An 18,165-nucleotide genomic window follows, 5' to 3' on the forward strand; every position below is an offset into this window, starting at 1 on the left:
ATAATTTCGGTTCCTGAATTTCACAAAGTGATACCCATTATCTATCTCATTTAAGCCATCTCGTGTGGCAAAGACATCAGGGGTTGTTATCCCTACCCACAATGATGGCTCACATTCGTCTCAGGTTTTATAGTTTATGAACAATTCATACATGTCTTTTCAGGGTTTCCAAATGCCTGATCATAAGAGTCCCCTGGGGACTTTTCTTAAAATATAGATTCTGAAAATATAGTTTGAAAACTGACAGTTGGTGGGTGAATCTGGGCTGTAGAAGCGTTTTACTTGGTGAGAGTTTTGAAAAAAAGAAATTGAATTTATATGTCCTTACATTCAAACATATCTGCCTATGTTGTTTCTGTTATTACTTATTTCTGTTATTACTTATTTCTGACTCCTCATAAACGAATTTTGGATCTAGAATGAACGTCAGATATCATCCAGCTTGGAGCTGCTCCTGGTAGGGAATGGATAGTCTGGCAGAATACCCAAGAATGGGTACTCTTGGGGGTACCCATTAAGTCATAGCATAAATATGGGACATCTTTCTGGGGTATCAATTTTACTTAGCTATTTGAGAGACGAGCCACAATGTATATATTAAAACAACTTGGAATATCTGTGAAATCAAATGCAAAACTCGCACGGAATGTTTAAGGCAACACACATAAGTTTCTCATTTATAGTAGTTGGCTTAGAATAATGCCTAGAGGAGCGGAGGACAGAAACCCTCATTTGCACTAGGGGTATTTCATGGGAGAAGTCCAACTCGATCACTTTTGCAATGAGGAGAGTGAGTCCCAGTGAGGCTTAGAGGGAAGGGCCTCTTCTTCGACTTTGTTGCATCCCATTTTGTCTAGCAGGGAGCCTTCATCTAGGAACACTTGCTGATTTGCTTTGATTAGTCCTACCCACATACCCATCATTTGTGTCACTGGTGAAGAAACCAGGGCTTTTAAAGGGCTCCTTCTGGTTTCCAGCTTATTCCTCCCCAGAGCCATGGCACGGGAAGGAGGCCAGTCGTACCCAGGCCTGTCTTGAACATCATTGCAGGGAGTTTGCATCACCACTGAGATGATTAGCAAAGCCTCTTTAAACAAAATCATGACCTCAGCCTGGGGTTGGCATCTTTCCCTTCCCTGGAATCTTGACAGCTCATTTTCATAGTAAACTCACAATGGGAAACAGCTTTTTCCATAGCTCCTGAGGATGAAACAAAAGGAAATACATTGACAAGCCATCAGGATGGACTGAGATTAGGTTGAAGGAAAAACTCAACCCTAGAAGACCTTTCCAGTATACACAAGGGTGTTGTTTGGAATAAATTGGAAATATTTTTGGGTGTGCCTGGCACTACAGCTGGAAACCAAGGACTTGGAATAAGATATTGTGGTGAAGCTGGGAAGTTGGGACAAGGCTAAGCATTGAAGAGAAGAAGAGTAGTCCCAGCTACTCAGGAGGCTGAGGCAGGAGGATCCCTTAAGCCCAGGAGGTCGAGGCTGCAGTGAACCATGATGGCACCACTGCACTCCAGCTTGGGCAACAGAGAGAGACCCCATCTTCAAGTTAAAGGAAAAAAAAGGGGTCTGTTTTAACTGTAGGTTAAGAGGGCATTTTTATCTACTCATTTAATCATTTGTTTAAGCATGTACCAAATACCAGGACCTGTGCTGTACTCAATTTTGTAAAATGCCTAAGACATGATCCATGAATACCAAGAGATGGAGGGAGCCTAGGAAAGACAGCCTTCAATAATAAGTCTGTGCCTATGCACTAAATGCTGTAACAGAAATCCATACAGGGAGGCACAGCCATTGAAAACATCCCCAAGGATGCTTTGAAGCTGAGTAGAAGAGCTTACACATAAGCAGCAGGGTATAATGGAAACATGCTCACTTTATTATCAAATAGATCTGAATTCAGACTCCAGCCTTGCTGCTGCTTAGCTTCATAACCTCTCTGCTGTTCAGTTTTCTTACCTGTAAAATGTTCTGAATGATCCTCACTTAATTGAGTTGGGCACACAGATCAAACTAGGTTGTTTGTGAAAAATGTCTAGCACGGACCTGGCCCAGATTAGACACTCAGTGTATGCTAGTAGATTATGATGCGGCCTTCCAAGAACCTTCATACCAAGAAAGCCTTAGCCTGAATGGGAAACACAAACATTCTAGTTGCTGAATATGTATAGTGCTCCATTGTAAATTAATAAATCAGTTTTCTTCTAGATGCCATACTCTTAAAAGTTGAATCTGGTCTGCAGAAGTGTTTTGCTTCAGAGCCGACCTAATCCTGAATACACTGACAAAATGGAGGACTTCCCTGGCCAGAAACCAGCGTCTTTCTATAGTTTCTTTTTTTCTTTTTATTTTTTGAGACAGGGTCTCACGGCTGGGTGCAGTGGCTCAAGCCTGTAATCCCAGCACTTTCGGAGGCCGAGGCGGGCAAATCACTCGAGGTCAGGAGTTCAAGACCAGCCTGGCCAACATGGCGAAACCCTGTCTCTGCTACAAATACAAAAAAATTAGCCAGGCTTGGTGGCGGGCGCCTGTAGTCCCAGCTACTCAGGAGGGTGAGGCAGGAAAATCGCTTGAACGCGGGAGGTGGAGGTTGCAGTGAGCCAAGATTGTGCCATTGCACTCCAGCCTGGGTGACAGAGCGAGACTCGGTCTCAATTGAAAACAAAACAAAACAAACAAAAAAAGGACCAAGAAGCAGCTTCTCTGCTCCTTCTGGAATCTCTGCCTGGTTCAGACTGCCTGCCTCCACTCCTGCCTCCACCATGTCCATCAGGGTGACCCAGAAGTCCTACAAGATGTCCACCTCTGGCCCCCAGGCCTTCAGCAGCTGCTCCTACACAAGTGGGCCCAGTGCCCGCATCAGCTACTTGAGATTCTCCCGAGTGGGCAGCAGCAGCTTCTGGGGTGGCCTGGGTGGAGGCTGGGTGGTAGGGCCAGCGATATGGGAGGCATCACCGCTGTCACGGTCAACCAGAGCCTGCTGAGCCCCCTTAACCTGGAGGTGGACCCCAACATCCAGGCTCTACACACCCAGGAGAAGGAGCAGATCAAGACCCTCAACAACAAGTTTGCCTCCTTCATAGACAAGGTATGGTTCCTGGAGCAGCAGAACAAGATGCTGGAGACCAAGTGGAGCCTCCTGCAGCAGCAGAAGATGGCTTGGAACAACAAGAACAACATGTTCCAGAGCTACATCAACAACCTTAGGTGGCAGCTGGAGACTCTGAGCCAGGAGAAGCTGAAGCCGGAGGTGGAGCTTGGCAACATGCAGGGGCTGGTGGAGGACTTCAAGAACAAGTATGAGGATGAGATCAGTAAGCGTACAGAGGTGGAGAATGAATTTGTCCTCATCAAGAAGGATGTGGATGAAGCTTACATGAACAAGGTAGAGCTGGAGTCTTGCCTGGAAGGGCTGACTGACGAGACTGACTTCCTCAGGCAGCTGTATGAAGAGGAGATCTGGGAGCTGCAGTCCCAGATCTTGGACATATCTGTGGTGCTGTCCATGGACAACAGCTACTTCCTGGACACGGTCAGCAACATTGCTGAGGTCAAGGTGCAGTAGGAGGAGATTGCCAACCGCAGCCGGGCGGAGGCTGAGAGCATGCACCAGATCAAGTATGAGGAGCTGCAGACGCTGGCTGGGAAGCACGGGCATGACCTGCAGCGTATAAAGACTGAGATCTCCGAGATGAACCGGAACATCAGCCGGCTCCAGGCTGAGATTAAGGTCCTCAAAGGCCAGATGGCTTCCCTGGAGGCAACCATCGCAGATGTGGAGCAGCGTGGGGAGCTAGCTGTTCCTTAACGGATGCCAACGCCAAGCTGTCCGAGCTGGAGGCCACTCTGCAATGGGCCAGGCAGGATATGGTGTGGCAGCTGTGTGAGTACCAGGAGCTGATGAATGTCAAGCTGGCCTTGGACATCAAAACTGCCACCTAGGCCAGGCACGGTGGCTCACGCCTGTAATCCCAGCACTTTGGGAGGCCGAGGCGGGAGGATCACCTGAGGTCGGGAGTTGGAGAACAGCTTGACCAACATGAAGAAACCCCATCTCTACTAAAAATACAAAATTAGCCGGGCATGGTGGCGCATGCCTGTAATCCCAGCTACGTGGGAGGCTGAGGCAGGAGAATTGCTTGAACCCCGGGGAAGTGGAGGTTGCGGTGAGCCGAGATCGCGCCACTGCACTCCAGCCTGGGCAACAAGAGCGAAACTCCATCTCAAAAAAAAAAAAAAAAAAAACTGCCACCTACAGGAAGCTGCTGGAGGGTGAGGAGAGCCGGCTGGAGTCTGGGATGCAGAACATGACTATCCATACGAAGACCACCAGCGGCTATGCAGGTGGTCTGAGCTCGACCTATGGGGACCTCACAAGCCCCGGCCTCAGCTACAGCCTGGGCTCCAGCTTTGGCTCTGGCGCAGGCTCCAGCTCCTTCAGCCGCACCAGCTCCACCAGGGCTGTGGTTGAAGAATATTGAGACCCGCGATGGGAAGCTGGTGTCCAAGTCCTCTGACGTCCTGCCTAAGTGAACAGACGCGGCAGCCCCTCCCATCCTATCCCTCCTGCGGCTGCCCCAGGGCCCTGGAGGGAGGCCGCTGTGCATGGTATCACAGGGAACAGGAGACCCACCTGAGGCTCAGCCCAAGCCCTCAGCCCATCCGCGGGGGAGTTTACTGCCTGGGGACACCCTCTTACCCATGCCTCCAGCTACAAAACAATTCAATTGCTTTTTTAATTTTTTTTTTTTTTTGTCCAAAAATAAAACCTCAGCTAGCCCTACCAACTGTCAAACAAACAAACAAAACCAAAAAACAAAAAGGAGAGATGAGGTCTCACTCTGTCACCCAGGCTCGAGTGCAGTGGAGTGATCATAGCTCACTGTATCCTCAAACTCCTGGGCTCAAGCTATTTTCCTGCCTCAGCCTCCCAAGTAGCTGGGACTACAGGCATGCCACCACACCTGGCCAGTTTAAGTTTTTTGTAGAGATAGGGTCTTTCTATGTTGTCCAGGCTGGTTTCTAACTCTTGGCCTCCCAAAGTTCTGGAATTACAGGTATATGGCGTTGCACTCTGCCCCGTAGTTTATTTCTAACTTCAATATGAATTAAGATAGTTATCCATAGGTGTGAGATTTTTATGAGTATTGTCCATTAATATTTATTCTTTCTTGTCTAACAATATCAATCCCCAGTTTTAGATGGCTATATGGCCACCTAATTAGTGATTACATTTCCTAGCCTGCCTTGCATATTGGTATAATCATGTGACTAAATTCTGGCCAACAGGCTGTGAACAGAAAGGTTTTCTGGCACTTCTGGGTTGTGTGTCTCTGGCTTTTTCCTCTACCCATTGGCTAAAGTGGCCTCGTCGAACCCAAGGGTGGAAGTCACATGTTAAGAAGAGTTGAACCAGCAAACACACTCTGGATTTGTTTGCTGGGCTGTAATCTGGATCATTATTTTAGAAAGAAAGAATCTCACACCTTGTCTAATAGACTGTATTTTGATATATTTTTGTCACAGACTTAACCTATATCCTACTTAATGTCTAAAGTATTAGATATTAATGCCTAATATTAATAGAAGATTGAATTATATAACACATGGAAGTACCTAGTTCAGGGCCTAGGATATAGTAGCTACTCAATAAATTGGTGTTGAATTTGAATGTAACAACTTAAACATTTATTGCATGGCAAAAGCATGCAAATTATGTGGTACGAATGATGCACGAGTCCAAAAGGAATAGAATGTAGTTCCCCCTATTAGCATAGGAGCTCGTGTTCTAGTGGGGGAACCAGACTCTTTATTCCTTCTTCTTCTCTCCCTTCAGAAGAATAGCATTATCAGCATTATCAATGGAAGTCAGGTCATTGCTGCAGGTGATAAAAAGAGTAAGGTTTTCTAAAAGGCCCTCAGTACTGTCTCCCACTCCCCTAAGTTTGAGGTGCTCCCCACAAAGCAACGACATCCCCAGTTTGGGTCCCACCATTTAAAAATAACTTCTTGCTCTCATACTATTAATTTCTTTGTGGCATATTATCAAATTGTTTTGACACATACTTTGGAAAGTATATTCAAGCTTTACCTGCCATTTATGTCTTGTGGAGGACTGGTTTATCAAACTGACGAGGAATGTCACAAGTTAAAAATAGATGGAGACCCTTAGCCGGGCGTGGCGGTGTGCACCTGTAGTCCTAGCTACTCGGGAGGCCGAGGCAGGAGAATTGCTTGAACCCAGAAGGTGGAGGCTGCAGTGAGCCAAGATCACACCACTGCACTCCAGCCTGGGTGACAGAGCGAGACTCTGTCTTAAAAAGAAAAAATAGATGGGTTTTATTTTAGAGGGGTGAAAGAAGGACTAGATCTAGGCGAGTGATCAGTAACCGCACGTATGAAAGTGATTGGTAGAAATTCTAAGAAACACAGGCACAGGTACTCACTTTTTTCTTGAGGGAAAACCTAAAGAACTTACACAAAGCTGGACCACACATAGCAAGAGAGCCAGCTGCCTACTCCGGCCTGAAGGGCGAGCCCACCCTGGTCCTCCATTCCCCAGGAAGACACACAGCAGTCAATGCTTCTCCCTGATCAGGGTGAGGGCTCCATTAGGTCAGCAATTCTCAACTTCAGTTGCATGTTAGAATCTTAGAATCACCTGGGGGGCTTTTAAAAATTCTGAGGCTGGCCAGGCGCGGTGGATCACGCCTGTAATCCCAGCACTTTGGGAGGCCGAGGCGGGCGGATCACGAGGCCAGGAGATCGAGACCATCCTGGCTAACACGGCGAAACCCCGTCTCTACTAAAAATACAAAAAATTAGCTGGGCATGGTGGCACGCGCCTGTAGTCCCAGCTACTCAGGAGGCTAAGGCAGGAGAATCGCTTGAACCCGAGAGGCGGAGGTTGCAGTGAGCTGAGATTGTACCACTGCGCTCCAGCCCGGGCGACAGAGCAAGACTCCGTCTCAAAAAAAAAAAAAAAAAAAAAAAAAAAAAATTCTGATGCCCTACCAATTAAGTTCTGGGGTTAAGACCTAGGCATCAAGCATCAGGCATCATACCTAGCTTTCAAAGCTCCCAAAATGATTCCAAAGTGCAGCAAAATTCAAGAACCTCTGTGTTTGATCTTTCAAGCCATATTTTTCAGGTTCCTCCCAACAGGTCTGGAGACTCTGGCTACTGGTTCATCTGATCTCCAGGTGCAAGTAACCAGCACAATTCAACCCCAGCATCTTCCTAGAGTTTACTGAGGGACTGGGCGACTCAAAGATGCATTTCTCATGTGCACTATTTCTTAGCAGGAGCAGGCATCAGACCAGGCTGCTGCAAACAATTGTTCAGGTTGTACACAGCACAAGGATGCTTGGCATAGGGGATAAAGGGATGAAATGACTGCCTAAACTCTGCTCACCAAGCTGTCACCCTGGCCTCGGACTTGGTGCAACTAGAGGGGAAAAGGGTAACTATTTCTAATTCTCACAAATGAGCTAAAGTGGCCCTTTGTGCCAATAGTAGCCCTGGTTCAGGCCTGCCTAAGGTAGAGGCAAAGTGAAATTAAAGGACCACGTGCATCAGAATTACTAAGGAACTTATTTAAATGTATAGTCCTGCATCTTTACTCCAGATCAAATGAGTCATATCTCTGAAGATACAGCCTAGAAATCTGTGTATTTAATAATCTCCCAAGTGGTTTCCATCAAGCTGAAGTTTGGTGGCCACTGACCGAATGTATGGGATGGTCTTTCAATAAAAATAACAAATTGAACATCTCCTACATGCCAGGCCCATGCCACAGTTCAAGGATATGAGAGCAAATAAGACCCCATCCTTTTCTCAAGTATTCTGGTCTAATAGAAGACAGACAAAAGCTGTAGGTCCCAGGAGGAGCCCAAACTATGACCTCTGCTGGAGTTCAGATATCTGGCATATTCAGAGAACCAGTTAGCAGATCTAAAAATCCCTGCAGGAGGGACTGAAGCTCCTCCCAGAAGAATAGTCATCCCGGAGAAATAGGAGCCAGGCACCACAAGCCTGACCCACTAACAAAGCCTCCATTGTCAGAAAAGATGAGTGATTTGGGGGACAGAGTAGTGTCTGATATGTGTTTGTTTGCCTGTGGGCCAAGGCCCTGCTACCCAACCTCTGTGGTCATATATCTGAGCCCCATGGAAAGCTAGGGGGACTGTATATGAAAACTGAAAAGCCTATTTCCCTATAACCCCTATAAACTATTTCAGCAGAAGGAATATGACTTTGGGACCCCACTATCTGAGGGTGTACATCACAAGGGGAGGCATTTTTTGCCACTGCTCAGAATAACATCTCACTGCTTTGGCACCTCCTGTCCTGCTCATCAGCTGCAGGAGGAGACTTTGGTGACTGGTGGACACAGTTGTGCCCAGGGAAGTGCCTGTAGTGCCCATTGGACAGGGTATAGTCTAGCAGAGGAGGGTGGGGCAGTAAAGGAGGGACAACGTGCAGACACCAGGTGGTGACTAGCTAGATTCACCTATGAACACATGTGAGACACCCCCAGGGAATGTCCACAGATACTTGGGCAGTGTTTGAGGGGCTAGGTTCATGTATTAATAACATTAGTGGGTAAAAGGGTTCAAGTGGAAAGAGCTCCCCCCAGAATGGATGACAGACTCAGTTTCTCTCCATTTGTCATCACTTTTACAGCAAGAACTTGGTGCCTCATCAGAATGACTTCTAATTTGTAGCCCAGACTGCACATTCTAAAGACACTGAGAGGCCCTGAGGCATGGGCACCAGGATGGATGAGGCATTGAGAGGGAAGAGCAGGGCCCTGGAGTTCCCAAGGGGAGAGGTGTGGGTGATTTCCTTTGCCTAATTTGGAAGGTCTGGCGCATTCTGGCTCCAGGCTGCCTTTCCACCCTCATCTCATGTCCATCTTGCCCTCACTCCCTCTGCTCTGGCCATAATGAATTTCTCTTAGTTTATCTCAAGGCACCACTCTTCTGTCCTTTAAACGTGCAGTTTCAGATGCGTGACATGCTTATTCTCTCCTTTTTACCTGGCAAACTTCTAATCTTTCAGGTTTTAGCTAAGATATCACTCAGGGGAACTTTTCTGGATTTGCCAGTTTAGTGTACAGGACATTCAATGCTGTCCATAAACTCAGATGTGGAGAAAATGTAACTCTTTGGGGTGATGGAAATGGAATCTCAGCTTCAATTTGGGTTCTTCTCATAACTTGGGCTAGGGTCAAAATTCCAGGTGTCTGTTCATCAGTCATCTGTGTATCCAGGAATCTAGCAACTGAGATGTCCATACCATTAAGTCAGGGCTCTCTTAGCTACTTCAATGCCAAATTTGGGGCACTAGGGTCTTTGCTAGGCCCTCTATAACCCCATGTGCCTACAGTCAACACCATCAGCACAGTCATTTTCTTCCCTTTTTCTACTGCTTCCATTCTGGAAGAAGCCTTTTCCAATTCAGGGACAAGTTTCTTTCATCTTGAGCTTGGGTCCTCCAGCAATCCTCCTGCCTCGGCCTCCCACAGTGCTGGGATTACAGGTGTAGGCCCCATGCCTGGCCATTTCTCTTAACCCAAATCCCTCTTCTGCTCAGTGGTTACTGACTTCTTTCCCAAAACTTTGCATTAGTTTCATAAATACAGAAAGATTGAAATAATAATAAAATGAACATTCTTATGCACTGTACTGAATTCAAAAATCGTTAAAAATTTATCACCATCTTTTTTTCACCTCTCAGTACTTCAGCCTGTCTTCTAAAGAGAAAGACATTCACCTACAAAACCACAATACCATGGTTGCATCTAACAAAACTGTTGATAGTTCCGTAAAATTATCTAATACCTAGTTCATATTCATTTCCCCAAAATGTTTCATTCCAAGAATGTTTGTTATGCTTCAGAACAAAAACCCGGATCCAATTTAGAGTCACACATTGCATTTGCTGTTTATGTCCTTCTAATTTATTTACATCTAGAATAGTCCCTCCACCATTTAATATTGTTATTGTTGCTTCATGACATTGAATTTTTGAAGGATTCATGTCCGTTATCCTAAAGAATTTAGGCTTTTGAAAACAAAAGCCAGAGAACTCTGCCCCAGACTTTCCCTGAGGCAAGAAGTATAACCTACCTGTCTGGTTTTTTGAGGACTCAGAGTTTTCCCTGGCCATGGGACTTTCAGTGTCAAAACCAAGAAAGTCCTGGGCAAACAAAGATGAATTAATTGGTCACCCTAGAGGCAAGGAGGTATGGACTTGGGTATTTGCTTAAATGGTTGCAAGGCATAGAGTGAAACATTTTTTAAAATGAATAATCCAATATTATGCAGCCACACGTGGTTAATAAGTAGGTTCATTGCATCCTGTGGTTATACTCTTGCAATATGCATCATATTTTTGACTCTGTTTAATGTCTGAATTTCCCAATAGATAGTAAACTCCACGAAGGCAGAGACATGTATATCTTTCTCATTACTCTAATCTCATTGTATCCTCACAGTTCTGGTACATGTCAAGTATTTATTTATTTATTTATTTATTTATTTATTTATTTTTGAGATGGAGTCTTGCTCTGTCACCCAGGCTGGAGTGCAGTGGTGTGATCTTGGCTCACTGCAGCCTCTGCCTCCGGGTTCAAGTGATTCTCCTGCCTCAGCCTCCTGAGTTGCTGGGACTACAGGTGTGTGCCACCATGCCCGGCTAATTTTTGTATTTTTAGTAGAGATGGGGTTTCACCATGTTGGCCAGAATGGTCTCCATCTCTTGATCTCGTGATCCACCCGCTTCAGACTCTCCAGTTGCTGGGATTACAGGCAGAGGTTGCAGTGAGCCAAGATTACACCACTGCACTCCAGCCTGGGTGACAGAGCGAGACTCCATCTCAAAAATAAATAAATAAATAAATAAATACTTAACAGTCCGGCCACTAAGACATTTTTAAATAGTAAGGATGCAGCCCACTGGTAATTTCCATACCACTGTTCACTGAGTATTATTAGGTTAGGTTTCTGCATGGAAATCTTAACGAGCATTCTGTGCAACTGTCCTGGCCTTACAGATGAGACTCCAGAAGTTTAAATCATCTTCAAGATCAAATTAAGACCTTAACTTCTAAGTCCTCAGGGTCTTCATGCAGTGAGCGGATATAGATAAGAGTAGAAAAATATCTGGGAATCTGGAGATACTTAACCCATTGGCTAAGCAGCACTGGACCATATACCAAGGTCCTAAGGAAATCAATAACACCTTAAGAAAATTTAACCAAATTGGACAGAAATTAACATAATTTCATTCAGTCCTTGCCTTATTGTCCAGATTTGAATCCCCCAGGGTCATTACATGATTGGCCAAGGAGAGGTTGGGGTTGGAAAGTTGAAATAAGGTATAATTATGAACCTGGCCTGAACTCCAGATTGACTCAAGGCCAAGTCTGGCCTTTGGAAAGTCTTTGGGGTTAAAGATTTGATAATGGACTTAATGTAGCATTGGGTACCTGATTATAGAGAATTCAAGTGGAGGCTGATCGGAACGGAATCCTGAAGGCCAAGTGCCCAAGGCTATCAAGGTCCAAGCAGAAGACAGCACATCTCAATGCCTGCTCTCTCATTCCTTTCACCCTCTTTGGAAGAAGGTCTAGTTGAGACCCGTGCTGAGTCATGTAGGCCTGCCTTTGTTACAGGAATCCTCATATCAGACACTCTACAGAGAAAGAGGCTTGTAAGGGGCACCATGAAGTATCAAAAGAAAGATAGACAAGAGCATAGAGAAGAAAAGAACTTCCTGTGAAGAAGTTTTGAAATGCGTGATGAGATTTGTTTTTTTCTTCTGAGCATCAACAGAGTATTGTTTGTGTCCTTCACATCAGGGTGAAGAAGACACCAAAGTACTGTCCAGGAGATGAAGGGAATGGCCATTTTTGGAGCAATTACTGTGTACTTGGCCTATGACCTCATTTAACCCTTGCAGCAGTCCCAAGTCCTAATGATCCCAGTGAGGTATTGTTAGAAAACTGAGGCTCAGCAAAATTAAGTAACTTGCTAAAGGTTATATGGCCGGGATATGGAAGTGCATAAAGATTTATCCTCACACTGTCACACTCCAAATCTATGCTGTTCCCACTATCCCACCCTGCACTCTTCTGAAGACGCCATGCGCCTAACAGTCCTTAACAGTCTCAGAAGTGGGGGCATTATTAAATCCAGGTGAAAAAGACAATCATTGCTGGTGTGCTATATGAAGGGCACTGGAAAGACTTTTGCTCCCCAATTTTCTCTACCACATCTACCACAATGCCTGCAATCTTGTCACGCATTTCTCTGAGATGAGTATTGGGGTCCTGCTTCTGAGAGCCATTCACAGTGGACTAGTCTGATCTAGAGGTTGTGGGGTGAGGTGCTCTGTACTCCTCTCTGTCATCTCTATTTTGACACATCCCAGATGCTCCGGCAGCTCCGTTTCTGGGTATTAGCTGTGAAGTTGAGAGCAGAGTGTTTTTCCTTCTCTTTGGCTTGATTGTCTTTCACCCTTGGGGGAAAGGGAGGGGGTGCTAATGGCTTGGAGGGTGGCCAGACTATTCCATTTTGCAATCTCCAGCCACAGCTGCTAAAGAAAACTTATATTGTGTTTTCATTCCGTGGGGAAAACATGTTTTGTTTTGTATTCTTGTGTAACCATGAAACATCTGGGGTAACCTTAGCTAAAACTTCCTTCCAGTGTTGTATTTGGGCTAAATGATATAGAGAAATTTTCATCTTGAAATGCAAGCTATGACAGTGTAATACGTTATTATGACATGTGCTTGGATACATACCCAGTAGGGAGCCATCCAATTATTACAACTCAGGCCCTCTAAACTAAAACCCCTTATCCTTATGTTACATCACACTGTCCCTTATAAATGGTCAGGGCCAAGAAAATGATATTTGGTCACTCAAAATTGGGGAAACACTGTGAGGGCTTAGGAAGAACTCTTCAATGCTTTCAACTGGTGGCTCTCAAAATTGAGCATGCATCAGAATCACCCAAAGGGCTTGTTGAAACTCAGATTTCTGGCTCCCATCCTCAGAGTTTCTGACTCAGTAGGTCTAGGGTAGAGCCTGAGAATTTGCTTTTCTAACAAGTTCCCGGGTGATGCTGATGCAACTGGTCTGGGGACCATAAGAATCTCAGCTTTAAACTTGGGTCACCCCCAAATGCGGAATCGAATACAATATACAGGACAGGCAAAAACTATATACAGTGACAAGCTTCAGTTTCATGCTTTATTTCGTTTTTCTAAATAGGTAAGAGTTGATGCTAAAATGAGATAATCCCATCTAATCATTGCGGGTGGTAGTACAGGTTAGTATAAACATTTTAGAAAACAAATTGGCAGTAAATAAATATTTGTAGGCATTGATCCCACTTCTAGGTACCTCTAAGAAAATAATCAGAAATAAGTACAAAGATTAAAGTACAGGGATGTCTATTGCAGCTTTATGTAAAATGATAGCTACTTGGAAATCACATGAATATCCAATAGTTTATCAATTATAATAATATCTCTACAGTGGAGTATTATGCCACCATTAAAGTAATTGGAGAACAAATTTTAATGATAAAAAGAAATGTTTATGATAGATTATTATAATACATGAAAAGCTCAGGTCACAGAGCTATATTTATCATTTATCAACTGTGTAATACATATATACTTCTACAAACAGCGTATCAACTAAGGAAACACACTGACATGTTAACAGTGATGATTTCTGGATAGTATTATATTTGTTCTATAGATGCCATTCACTTCTTCCCTGACTAATCTTCTAAAATAATCTATCCCACTCAAAGCCTCCCCTCTTCATAATATCCTCTTCTGGAAGGAGCTTCTTAGACTGCCATATTTAAACCAAATGATCCCACCCTTTCAGTGGTAGGCGATTGGCTGTATGGACATGTGATCCAAGGTGAACCTACTAGTGAGTGTCTATCAAACACTGTACTGCTAAGCCCAGAAACTAGGGCTAGACAGCTGTGGGATGTACATATATTGAAGTAGGGCTGGTGGGCATTTTAGGCTGTGTGCAAGCAGAGGAGGCTACTACAGATCTGCTGCTTTATCAGCGATTACTGTCAGTACAATACAGGCCCAGGAGCTAAGCAGCGCACACATGCAGCAGCCCACCCACACAGGCACAAGTCCTTCTTAAAAAGCAGGCAATGGGGAGAGGTTGTAAATATTAAACTATAATACCCTTGTCCCTGTTATGCTTCCAATATTCTCCCTTTTTGCCTTGAGCTAGCGAGAGTAGGTTTCTCTTCTTTGCAATTGCCTCCTAAATTAACAGGTGATTTTTATTTGCTTATTTGTGCGTGTTTGCTTTTTTAAAATCAATTTCCCATACTGAGTTTATTACTGATTTTATTAACAGAAAAATATTAAAATTAAAATCTTGATCTGCAGCTAAAAAAAATTATTTAGTGCAAAGTTTCCTATTTGCTCACTAGCCCCTACAACCAGACCCTTATTTCTGACACTCTGAGCTTCAGAAACTGAGAGGTTTTCTTTGGTTTCTTTCAGTTTGGTACAAAATCCAGAGGACAATTTAAGTTTGGAATGTGTCCAAGCAAAATTCTTTTTCTGTGCTGAGCTAAGAGGATTCCAACAGCAAAGACTGATGCAGAATAAAAGATATAGAGCATGGTTTTCTCCATTGATTTATAAACATGAAGATTGGAATGGATGAGTCATCAGCAAATTGAATTGGGAGGGATTGCTGCAGAGCAGCCCACACTTTGTCATAAAAATTCTGCTGCAGTATCACACTAGCTCAACTGTGGTTTACCATTTTTAGAAACATGAGCAAATGCACTATAGTTGGTTACCACTTTTTTGTGTCACTTGAGGTTCATGTGAATTTGTATCAATCCCAAAGAGTGATACACTTCAAGACGGGACCATTTGGTATAAGCAGCAGGTAATTGTTTGGGTTTTTGTTTTGTTTTGTTTTGTTTTTGAGATGGAGTTTTGCTCTTATTGCCCAGGCTGGAGAGCAATGGCGTGGTCTTGGCTCACCGAAACCTCCGCCTCCTGGGTTCAAGCGATTCTCCTGCCTCAGCCTCCCGAGTAGCTGGGATTACAGGCATGTGCCACCACGCCCGGCTAATTTTGTATTTTTAGTAGAGACAGGGTTTCTCCATGTTGGTCATTCTGGTCACAAACTCCTGACCTCAGGTGATTTGCCCGCCTAGGCCTCCCAAAGTGTTGGGATTACAGGCGTGAGCCACCGCGCCCAGCCAGCAGTAGGTAATTCTTAACCCTTTCAAGGTCATCATCTCAATTTCTTCCCCTCTGGGAATCAAATTGTAACTAAAAAATGACTGCAACTTGTTTTAAGAATTTCTAGATATGCTGTAAGATATTTGAGGGCAGGGACTGATTCTGCCATGCTTAGTTTTATTCCTGGTTTGTTGAATGACTGAAAAAACATTCATATTGATGCTAAGAGATGAGCCTAGGGAATAAGTGCTTGGGAAGTAACTTTCCAAAGGATCCAGTTCTGGGACTGGGTTTAGAAGCTTGAGATGATGTCAAAGATAAAGTTGTGATACACTTTAGGGTTTCCAAAAAGTGTGTGTTCTAAAAGTATGAGAAAATTGTCAAGAAGGAGAAATTGCTGGCATTTTTAAAAAGAGGAAATTGAGACCAGAGAAGTTCCATAGGTAGCATCTCAGAAAGCTCTTGTATCCACTGAGGAGAGTGATTTGCATGTACAGCCATGGAGACCCTAGAGAGAAAGAGGACGTTTTCTCCAAGAGATTCCAAGACTTGTGAGAGAAACGACTCTGGCTCAAAATATCTTATAAACTTGACATAACTTTTTTTTTTTTTTTTTAGATGGAGTCTCACTCTGTCGCCCAGGCTGGAGTGCCGTGGTGCGATTTCGGCTCACTGCAACCTCCGCCTCCCAGGTTCAAGCAATTCTCTGCCTCAGCATCCCAAGTAGCTGGGATTACAGGTGCCCGCCACCACGCCGAGCTCATTTTTGTATTTTTAGTAGAGACAGGGTTTCACCATCTTGGCCAGGCTGGTCTTGAATTCCTGACCTCAAGTGATCCACCCGCCTTGGTGTCTCAAAGTGTTGGGATTACAGAAGTGAGCCACCATGCCTGGCCAACTTGACATAACTTTTAAAGATGGATTGCCAAGCTGAGGTAAGTCTACACTTTCAGTTGACATAATTTTGTATAACAATTATACTCTGCTATCCCCTCACTGAACTAAAACATCGTATACGGTTAAAATACTAACTAAAGCTATTATACAAGAATAAGAAACTGAGGATCATGGTGAGGAGGGAACAGGAAAATAGTGATTGCATTTTCCTTAGGGAGTCTTTACCACTAGTGTATCAGGTAGTGCTTGCTGCATGACAAACAACCCCACAATTTAATGGCCTAAAATACAACCATTAATTCATCTTACAGTTGCATGGGCTGACTGGGTAGCTCTTCTGTCTGGGCATGCTTGGCGGATTTGCTGGACTTCCTCGTGCTTCTCTGGTCAGCTGGCATGTTGGAGGCAGCCAGATGATCTAGAATGACTTCCTTCACGTGTCTGACAGTCGGAGGGCTCTTTGCAAGGGACCAGCTACTTCTCCACATGGAGTCTCCTCCGTAGTGGGCTAGCTTGAACTCAGTCACACATGGTAGTCCTAGAGTTCCAAACACAGCAAGAGGACAAGCCCAGGGCTCAAGCACTTTTAAAGCCTCAGTTTATATTACCTTTACTAATGTCCTGTTGGTGAAAGTAAGTCACATGACCAAACCAAAGTCAAGAAGTGGAGAAATAGATTTTACCTCTTGATGGGAGTGGAAGAATTTTTGGCTATTTTTATAATCTACTGCAACTAGGTGGTAGGCTTAGTAAAGAAATAAACCAATAGGTACATGGAACTGTAGAAAAGGATTGAGATGTCAAGGATACAGTCCTTGACTGCAGAAACTCTACATTTCCTAGGTGTTCTTAGCAAACCAGGGTGTGAATATCATTTAGTCCAGCTAGGGAAACTTTTGTTTGGGGATTTCCCTGGGTTGTGTTATCTCAGAGCCCAACATAACTTTTGAGACTCTGATCAGAACTGCAAACGCCATCTTGGAACAATCCTGGAAGTGTTCTAGGTGTCTGGGATCCTTCCGTTCTGACACTAACTAGGGAGGGATGAGCTCCCTGGAATATCTGCAAACCCATCCCTGCTGGTTCAGGTGAGAAAGAGGATCTACCTTTTCTTCTCAAAGACAGGGATTAAGAGCCAGGAGGTACAAAGGGCAGGTGGGTGGGCAGCAATGATAGAATAGGCTAGTTATTTGAACTAGGATCAAGAAAAGGAAGGATGTAAATAGTAAGCCTGCTCCAAGAGGGAAGCAATCAAATTGATAATTTGATAATAAGCTGGAGACTATGACCTGGATACAAGTTGGGGAACATTTAAAGGGCAGGTGGAAGAAGTTTGACAGTCTTTTGAAGCGGTTTGCGTTTTTTGGTTTTTAGATGACAAGCTACAGAAAATTCTAATCTCAGCTCTGCCACTAATCAGTTATGTGAGTATGGACAAATTGCCTCAGTTAATTTCCTCATTGACAAAATGAGGCATTTTAACTGGAAGATTTCTCCAGCTATAACACCTTCGGGGAATCTAGAAAAAGAAGAAAAGGACTGACATATATATGAAAGGAATAAGTCTACACGAGGAGGAATCCCCTTTAGAAAGCATTGGAACAAGTACTGAGGAAGATTTTCAATCTCTAAAGCTTTAAAAACATGATGGATCCCTATCATTCTTTAACAAATATTAACTGAACTACATGCCAGGCATTGTAGACAGAGCAGTCAGTGAACAACAGCAGCATGCCCGTGTGGGGCTTACAGGATTGTTTGAGTTTGATCAAATGGTTCTAGACGATTTCACTAAGTAAGTGTTGCAAGCACATCCAGCTTCATTATTCAGTCATTTCTGATGAAGAGTGGGATCAATCTTGCCAGAAATGGAGATATTGGATTGCTAAGACAATTGCAGGCGGGGATTATACCAGATAACTTCTCTGATCTTCAGTTTCTTCATCTAGAAAATAAAAACTGTGAACCAGACCATCCCTAAAGTTCCAT

General features: G+C 44.2%; 1 pseudogene; it reads left to right on the forward strand.

The window, feature by feature from the left end:
* Nucleotides 1–2,683: 2,683 nt before the first annotated feature.
* LOC100432069 (keratin, type II cytoskeletal 8-like) lies at nt 2,684–4,550 on the forward strand (annotated as a pseudogene).
* Nucleotides 4,551–18,165: the final 13,615 nt, after the last annotated feature.

This window comes from Pongo abelii, chromosome 16 (genome assembly GCF_028885655.2).
Source record: "Pongo abelii isolate AG06213 chromosome 16, NHGRI_mPonAbe1-v2.0_pri, whole genome shotgun sequence".
Lineage (NCBI taxonomy): Eukaryota > Metazoa > Chordata > Mammalia > Primates > Hominidae > Pongo > Pongo abelii.